The sequence below is a fragment of the Syngnathus scovelli genome, chromosome 4 (assembly GCF_024217435.2).
Source record: "Syngnathus scovelli strain Florida chromosome 4, RoL_Ssco_1.2, whole genome shotgun sequence".
Taxonomy (NCBI): domain Eukaryota; kingdom Metazoa; phylum Chordata; class Actinopteri; order Syngnathiformes; family Syngnathidae; genus Syngnathus; species Syngnathus scovelli.
Genome location: NC_090850.1, coordinates 7,420,001 through 7,429,539, shown reverse-complemented (window position 1 = coordinate 7,429,539; position 9,539 = coordinate 7,420,001). Strand labels below are relative to the sequence as shown.

Here is a 9,539-nt window from a genome sequence, read left to right as displayed (position 1 = left end):
AAACGTCTCATACTTGCTCTTCTTAATAATTGTGTGATTTTGCATAATCTAATTGGTGTCACAGCTTTCATTTCGTTGTGTCCAATTCTAGCATTTCATCTGAGCTATTGTCAATTTATCATTTTTTTAAATTCATTTTTTCAATTGTTTACCGGAACTCTCACGGTGCTGAAAGATGATTCATAGGTGACAGCTCAGTTTATCCTGTGGATCTGAACTATGAATTCATGACACTGGCATTGAATCTAGCAGAGTGAGTAAAAAACTGGAGCTGAGGTCATTAAGTTCAGCCCTCATTTTATCAGCTCAAGTCATTCAGTCATTAATCTAGAGCATCCCTTATCTGTTATACAACTCGTATGAGATAAGCGCAGAAACTGTTATTCGCTTTGTTTGTTGTCTAACTTGTGCTGTTAGAATCTAAACAATGATTTACTGTAGCTCTGTGATCTCAACTTTGTGACATTGGAAGCTACAGAATTACACCATTTAGAATGTGACTGTGGTTCATGTTTTTTTCTGTCGCTGACTTATGTGGCATGAGGGGGCCCATTGTTCTGTTCTGACTGACTCTGACTTCACCACAGCAATTACCACCACACGCCTCTATGCAGATGCAGACAGGTCAGTCAATATTGAATGGTGTGAGCTGAAGTAGGACAGTGATCATACAATATAATGCACAGGTGTCAAACTCAAGGCCCGGGGGGTAGATACGGCCCGTCACATAATTTTATGTGGCCCGCGAAGACAAATTGTGCATCAAATTCACGTGTCATTACTAGAAGTGCAAATTGTCTTCACTTTTAATAATATATTTTTTAAAATATTTGACCAGTTTTTACTTGTCTGATTTGAAAACGAGTTGTCAGTGTGTTTTGTAGCTTTTATTGTATATAATATGAGGTGCTCTTACATTTATTTGGGTTGACAGTGATAATGGCCCTCCGAAAGAAGCTATGACGACAATGCAGCCCGCAAAAAAAATGAGTTTGACACCACTGATAATGGGACAGACAGAAAAGTATGTACAAACACACACGCGCACACACGCAAACACACGCAAACACGCGCAAACACACACAAATACACACACACACACACACACGCACGCACGCACGCACACACACGCACGCACGCACGCACGCACGCACGCACGCACACACACACACACACACACACACGCACGCACGCACGCACGCACACACACACACACACACACACACACACACACGCACACACACACACACAAAGCACAGACATCGCAATCAATAATTACATTTTCACTTTTTTGACAAAATGAGTGCAGCGAATTGTACATTTGGAAGCGTAGCACAAATGCTCCCAAAGTGGAGGTACTGTGTGCGTTTTTATGCCAACAGACGTGTTTTTAATCCCCCTCGTGCTTTGAGGTGATATTGCGGGGATTTAGGAGTTAAGGGAGGGTGTTCGACTTGCTAATACCCATATCTGCCACGTGGGGGGCACTGGAGGAGATTCCCCTGCTGTCTACCCATCTTGAGCCTCCCTGACTGATTGCGGTTAGATTGTAGTCGGCGTCCGTCGCAGTGGTGGAGGAGGTCAAACAGTCCAGCCAGCAGCCCGCTCAGAACAGGCAGGAGCCAGCCGAACATTGTGCTCAGCGACACACGCACTTAACTACTGCAACTTTTCTCTGCACTTCTTCCCAATCAGTAAGTAATCAAGCCTCTTCGCCGACTTTGTGTGGGTCTTGAACACCGAAAAGTGTCTTTTTTTCCTCTTTTAAACGCACGAATAATTACCACAAGCACGGCGATTTAATTTATACAGGTTACTTGATCTGGTCAGCGCCTAAAACTGAAAGTTTCTTCAAACTATCTGTGTTTCGCTTAATGGCGTCTTCGTTACGAATGGTGATGTGGCGCGTGTAGACTAAATTAATAAACACCAGTATTCAGCGCTGTCTATCGCATCATCTCATCGGTCTTGAGAAGACCTCTTTCGCCATTTCAACTTGAATTTTGTAAACTGTATGGCAAAAACCGGAGTTGTTGACACATAAATGACCACAGAAGCATAAAGTGTATCTGATCATGAATGTTAAACACGAAACAAAACAATTTAATTGGTAACAAAAATTAAGTAAAGGTACAAGCGATTGAGTCGAGGAAATCTGCTCTCCTGTTTCCCTGTCCCTGACACTTTGTCAACAATTTAATGAGACATTTACAAGCAAATCAAATGCCCATCTTAACAAAATATTTACAACAAAGAGGTTGCATTCCGTAACTGTTAGTTGAAACTAACAATGGTAACATTTTTCACCATTATTTATTTCAGACACCCAATTCCCCCACAGAAATCCAGATGAGAGAAATGGTGTGTGGCTGACCGTGACTGAGTGAACACATTTGCTAAAACAACGATAATATTGTGGTCACACGAGCAAAACCTTTTGTCCTATTGACTGATTTGTTGCTCCCTTTAATAGCTGAGTGCTTATAAGGAGCAGCTGGCTACAGATAGAAATGTGGGTCAGCATCAGGAATGATGGCATCACAATTAAGACTAAATTTTCCCCTTCAAGCCCCTGGGCCTCCTATGGCACCCTCTCAGCCACAGCAACTTTCTCCCACAAAATCTGAGGCTGTAAATCAGGGTTTCCTTCCCCCCAATGTGACCTTAATTACCTTCCCATATCCTGCAAACAGAGATGTTGTTTGGATTATGCTTCGCAAGAGTTCACAGCTGTTACCAGTTAGGTTTTGGATGTATCCAAGCACCCGCTGCACTCAAGTTTAACTTCAATCTAATTCCTAGTGTAAAATTTCACCCCAATAGTCTGCAAACTACTGTTCTGCTTAGCCACTAAGAGAAAGAGCCTTGACTGTGGCATTGCACAAGTCCATAACCTGTTTCCCCTGTTCGGTGGAATTGCCCTGAAGCTGTTAGTGACTTTAACGCAGCTCAAGCTGCTCCTCAGTTTTTCTCCTCAACAAACTAGACAAATGTAAGCGGAGAATTTTTTTCACTTGTCGGTGTCAACTGTCATTTGTTTTTATAATATAGTAGAGAATGAACGGTTTTATGAAGTCAAATAGTATCAACTACTGGTGTTTTGTGAACAAATCAAGTTAAATAATTACAGTTTGAATGATACAACAACTCATTATTTGAATACTTAGGGAATGGACGTTAGTAGTGACTGACACATCAGGTAAAAAAAAAACAATAAAAAAACGAGCCCTAGCAATTCTTCCAAGTTTACTGATAAACATTAAATACAAATGTGTTTTCCATCACAAAATGCATTGAAATACCTAAATATACCTACAAACAATTTGAATGGGGATTCCTTTTTACAAAAGTAAGTGGTTGCCTATTGATATGTCTGTTTCCTAATTATTGTGAGAAAGTATTAGTATGATCCATGTCGTCTCATCAATAAATATCATCAACAGGAACATTTTGTCAAATAATAATTTTATAATCTAAATATTATATATCATTTCATAATAATTTTCAAAAGTGTGTCTCAAACGGGTAACCCTTCGCATATACCATCTGACACCAAGAAGTAGTTCTCCCTTTAGAAAAGGTCGGTGAACCCTAATCAAGATTGTTGCACTTAATCTGTTAGCTACTATCTATATACTATTTTCCAAATATATTTTTATTTTCCTTTTACCTGGTTGCATTTCAGGTCTTATTTTCACTCTGTGAAATGGTTTTCCTAAGCTGCTGTCCATACGGTGTCACCAAATTGAGTAATTGTAGCCCCCATGAGGTTTACTGCAGGCTTTAAAGGTCAAGTTCACTAAGTGCACAATCATTGTGAGCATTTTGCCTATTCCTGGATTTCAACATCCTTCATGTTGCCATCGTGACACAATATGGAACTACAACACAAATTAAGGGAATCAAAAGTATTCGCTTAAAAGGAAATAAAGCCTTCCAATGAGCCCAATAGATATTAGTATTTGTATTCGAGTATAGCTATTAGTATTATTCATCAGCAAGAGAAGACTAGTCAATAATAAAACATTTATCTTGCATGTTTTAAATCAGATAATGTGTAAGCAAAATGTAATTGCTGATTTGGGGTCGGTGATTGCCAAGCTGCTATCTTAATGATAGTACAGTCATCCCTCGCTACTTCGTGGTTCATTTATCGCGGCCTCAGTACATCGTGGATTTCTCAAAACAAAAAAAATCAAAATTGAGGAATTCGGCTCCAAAGTTGCCTGCACGCCAGCAGAAGGCAGGAAGTGCTCACGCAATCGTGGATTTAAATTTTTTTATTTTTATTTTTTTAATTCAGGAATTACGGCATGAAAGTTGCCCGCACGCCAGAAGTGAGAAGAGTTCTAAAAGCATATTTACAGTATGTACACATACTTTGTTATAAAAAAAGTTGTTATAATAAGAGTTCTAAAAACATATTTACAGTATGTACCTTGTGATAAAAGAAAAGTTGTTATAATAATAAGAGTTCTAAAAACATATTTACAGTACTATGTACACTTTAGTTACATCTACATATGTTACACACACACGTATCATATTTATATTTGTTATTTATAAATTATTTCCTGTATGTTATTTATACTATTAATATTTTCAGCTCAGTGGCCTAGTAGTAGAGTGTCCGCCCTGAGACTGGAAGGTTGTGGGTTCAAACCCCGGCCGGGGTCATACCAAAGACTATAAAAATGGGACCCATTGCCTCCCTGCTTGGCACTCAGCATTAAGGGTTGGAATTGGGGGGTTAGATCACCAAATGATTCCCGAGCGCGGCACTGCTGCTGCTCACTGCTCCCCTCTCCCCCAGGGGATGGATCAAAATCACATGGGGATGGGTTAAATGCAGAGGACAAATTTCACCACACCCAGATGTGTGTGTGACGATGATCATTGGGACTTTAACTTTAACTTTAACTTTTATTTACATGTTTGAAACTATTCTTTAATGTTCTAATGATACCATATGCACTTATGTATATGGTTTCATATACACTTATTGATACACAAAAAAATTACGTATGTTAAAAATGAAAGGATGACACTGCTTTGCGGATTTTCACCTATTGCGGGTGGTCTTGGAACCAATTATCTGTGATAAACAAGGGATTACTGTACATAGTACACACTGTTGCTTTAAAAAGGGAAAGTCAACCCCAAATTTTCATTGTAATAATTTGTTCTGTGCAGCCCAACTAGTCAAAACACGGTGTTCTGATTAATGTTTCATTTGTGGAATAGGAATCAAACAGGCAAAATCTATTTTCATCCTTCTCATGGGGTGGCCATTTTGCTACTTGCTGTCGACTGAAAATGACCTCACAGTTGCTAGGTCTCAGGTCACATCCATTCACGGCCCGCCAGTTTTCTGAAGCTGAGCCTTGGTTTTGACTTGAAACATGGCAGTTGTGTTGTAATTTTCCATCAACAGCACACAGCAAAATAACTGCCCTCTGAGATTGACAAAAACGGGTGGATTTAGCTGCTTAACACAGAGTCCACAAATGCAATAAATCTTAATGCCATGTTTAGACTAGTGGGGGCACATGTAACATATTATTGAAAAGAAAATTTGGGGGTTGACTACCCATTTCTATGGTTGCAAATGCTTGCTTTAAATTTTGAACATATGCCATATCACTTTGTTCATTTCCTAAAGACTAAATGGACCATCAGGCGGTGTCAGGTCTCACAGTCGAAAGTTGCGTCTTTCAACCAACTGCTGTTGTTTTCTCGAGAGGAGGAGATGAAATGATGAAGGAGGCCTCTGCGTCTCAAATTCTCCCTTTTGTTCCTTGAGAGACAGAAAAGTGTGTGAAAGCTGCCTTTGTTCTGGTGACCAGTCAGAATGGGAGAAGACTTATTGTACTATTGAATGTGTGTGTGTGTGTTTGTGTTTGTGTGTGTGTGTGGGGGGGGGGTTGCCATCAGTCGGGGAAAAGACATGACTGGTTGTTTAGCGTTGTCTTTGTATACTGCGTATACTGCCTTGTTCTCGTCTGGGACGAGTTGCAAATTCTGCACGTATATTAAAATGTATTGATCTTACTATGATAGTTTCGCTCAATTGATTTGTGAGTACCAGTTAGCTCAAGAACTCAAGATCTGATTTTCTAAACAGCAACTTCATCTTTAAATGAAGTCATCGCTTAGCTTTTTTGTCTAACAGAAATTGGTGATGGTCCGCATTATAAATACAATGAATCTAAATGTTATGCAAGTTTTTTTTTTATGGCGGAAAGTTGCAAAACAAATTTGCTTTCAAACAGTCATTGTGCGTAAAGCCACACCAGATGACAGAAATGGACTTCAACACGCATTGTGAGATTTGGTTGGATTAGCATGCAAATTAGTCATCATTATGAAGAAAAAAAAATCACAAGTTACAGGTTAATATGAAGAGGGCCGCCTGCCTGAGATGCACAATAATCACCCCACTGCATATTTGTCATTGTTTGATTACAGTAGGTGGGTGTGCTTTGTAAAATAAGTACATGCGACTGTACACCCAGTTTGGGTTAACCTAGTGTTATTTATCTTTAACTTTAGAAAGGAAAAAACTAAGCTACACACAAGGAAAATGTGTATCTAATCGGTCTACAAAATGAATTATGTGTATGTATGTATGTAGTATGCTGTAAACTAGCTGGACATTTGCGTTTGTATGTCGATCCACTGTTAGTTAAACTTGCTGGCGCAATGTTTGCATTCGACATACTTACCCGAATCTGACTGGTAGAATGTGACAGGGTGGGCTGAGCTTTACATGGAAAAAAGGTGTGATATTACATGACTGATATCCTGATTTTTCAATGTTAAAATCTTGAATGTTCATATCTTGATTTGTATACAATAGTATGAACTTCAGAGTGACATAAAAAAAAAATCTGGGTGGTATTTGCCTCTCGTGTGAATCTAGTTTTTGGAAAATAAAGTGATTGGGTTTATTTATTTCTGTACTTTATTATAAAACCAATTACTTGGGGAATTATCATTTATAATGGAATGCTTTAGTTGGTATGCGGTAGAGTGTTCTCCTGCTATATAGCAGTTCACCTTTTGCGGACTTGCTGTTTTACGGATTCTTTTTGTCAGTGCATAATATTTTTTATTTTTTTTACAGTGTAGAAAGGTTTCTTTTTGAAACAATAATTGATTAAAATACAATACATTTTCGTCACATTTGGAACATATAATCCCATTATCAAATATTTGTACTCATTGTCAATGCTTGTACTTATAAACTCAGTCAAAAAAGTGATGTCGGTGCATCCCTAGTATTGCTCCACTGGCTGTATAGAATCTTTTATTTATTCATTGTATTGTTTTCCCATTTAAAAAAAAAAAAACGTTTTGTGAATGGGGGGATAAATGAGAGAAACTTGCCATCAATTTCATAAAATTTTAAGGAAAAATACTAAATTCTAATATTTATTATCCGGGTATAAAATTACCTATATCTGTATAAATGGAGCTTCTACATCATCTGAGGTAATGTATGTGTTAGAAAGGCGGATGTCTTCCAGTATTGTTACTTTAGTATTACATATTTAGCCGCTCCTTGTAATGGTGTGTGAGTCACTGTTTCCTTAGTGCACTAAACACAACAAAACATCAACAATTCAAAATCTCAACTAATGTTAGTTCAACTCGTATGACTGGCTTGTGTGTTAGTGTTCTGTCATAACGCAGTGGATGTAAACAGTAATGCTCAGAGTTAATAGGATGTCATTTGTTGTGTAAATACAGTCACTGCAATTATCCTGATTGAAGAAAAAAGACAATAGATAGATATGATGTGCAATGTATGAAATTTAACTTCTTGACCTACCCCTCCATCCATATCTCACTATTGAAAAATAAAGACCTGAAGATAAAGGGCTGAATCTTAATACTTGTATTTTAATACGTAACTTTAGAGGTCAACACAACCATGAAAAAGTCATAAACTGGTTAATATAAAAATTAAATAAATGCCTTTTTGAGCATAATGTGCTTTGTAAGGCTGGGCTATATGGCTAAAAAATGTAGTTCACTACGTATTAATAGTTATAAATGTCTCTCTCGGATGACCGAGCTTCTCACCCTATCTCTAAGGGAGAGCCCGGACATCCTGCGGAGAAAACTCATTTCGGCCGCTTGTATCCAGGATCTCGTTCTTTCGGTCACAACCCATAGCTCGTGACCATAGGTGAGGGTAGGAGCGCAAATCGACAGGTAAATCGAGAGCTTTGCCTTTTGGCTCAGCTCTCTCTTTACCACGACGGACCGGTACCGAGTCCGCATTACTGCCGACGCTGGACCGATCCGCCTGTCGATCTTGCGCTCCATCCTCCCCTCACTCGTGAACAAGACCCCAAGATACTTAAACTCCTCCACTTGGGGCAGGATCTCATCCCCGATCCGGAGAGGGCATTCCACCCTTTTCCGATCAAGGACCATGGACTCGGATTTGGAGGTGCTGACCCTCATCCCAACCGCTTCACACTCGGCTGCAAACCGCTCCAGTGAGAGCTGGAGATCACGTCCTGAAGAAGCCAACAGCACCACGTCATCTGCAAAAAGCAGAGACGCAATGCTGAGGTCCCCAAACCGGACCCCCTCAACGCCTCGGCTGCGCCTAGAAATTCTGTCCATAAAAATTATGAACAGAATCGGTGACAAAGGGCAGCCTTGGCGGAGTCCAACCCTCACTGGGAACGAATTTGACTTACTGCCGGAAATGCGGACCAAACTCTGGCATCGGTAATACAGGGACCGAACCGCCCTTATCAGTTGGCTCGGCACCCCGTACTCCCGAAGCACCCTCCACAGAACCCCCCGAGGGACACGGTCGAACTTCTTCTCCAAGTCCATAAAACACATGTGGACTGGTTGGGCGAACTCCCATGCACCCTCGAGGATCCTGCTGAGGGTGTAGAGCTGGTCCACTGTTCCACGGCCAGGACTAAAGCCACACTGCTCCTCCTGAATCCGAGGTTCGACCTCCCGACGGACCCTCCTCTCCAGCACCCCTGAATAGACCTTACCAGGGAGGCTAAGGAGTGTGATTCCCCTGTAATTGGAACACACCCTCCGCTCCCCCTTTTTAAAGAGGGGAACCACCACCCCAGTCTGCCAATCTAGAGGTACTGTCCCCGATGTCCACGCAATGTTGTAGAGGCCTGTCAGCCATGACAGCCCCACAACATCCAGAGCCCTTAAAAACTCCGGGCGGATCTCATCCACCCCCGGGGCCTTGCCACCGAGGAGTTTTTTAACTACCTCAGTGACTTCGACTCCAGAGATTGGAGAGTCCGACTCAGAGTCCCCAGGCCCTGCTTCCACAGTAAAAGGCGTGTAGGTGGAATTGAGGAGGTCTTCGAAGTATTCTCCCCACCGACTCACGACGTCCCGAGTCGAGGTCAGCAGCACGCCATCCCGACTGTAAACAGAGTTGACGTTGCACTGCTTCCCCCTTCTGAGACGCCGGATGGTGAACCAGAATTTCCTCGAAGCCGATCGGAAGTCTTTCTCCATGGCCTCGCCAAACTCCT

General features: G+C 40.9%; 1 protein-coding gene across 2 annotated transcripts in view; it reads left to right on the top strand.

Moving 5' to 3' along the window:
* The first annotated feature begins 1,469 nt into the window (after positions 1–1,469).
* The window catches only part of LOC125967239 (CD82 antigen), a 25,179-nt gene continuing 17,109 nt past the window's right edge, over positions 1,470–9,539 (top strand). Inside the window, exon 1 of one of the 2 annotated variants that reach the window (XM_049718129.2) lies at positions 1,470–1,694. The gene's annotated coding sequence lies outside the window, so the exon portion shown is untranslated. The remainder of the gene's footprint in view (positions 1,695–9,539) is intronic. The other variant, XM_049718131.2, reaches the window with a different exon arrangement.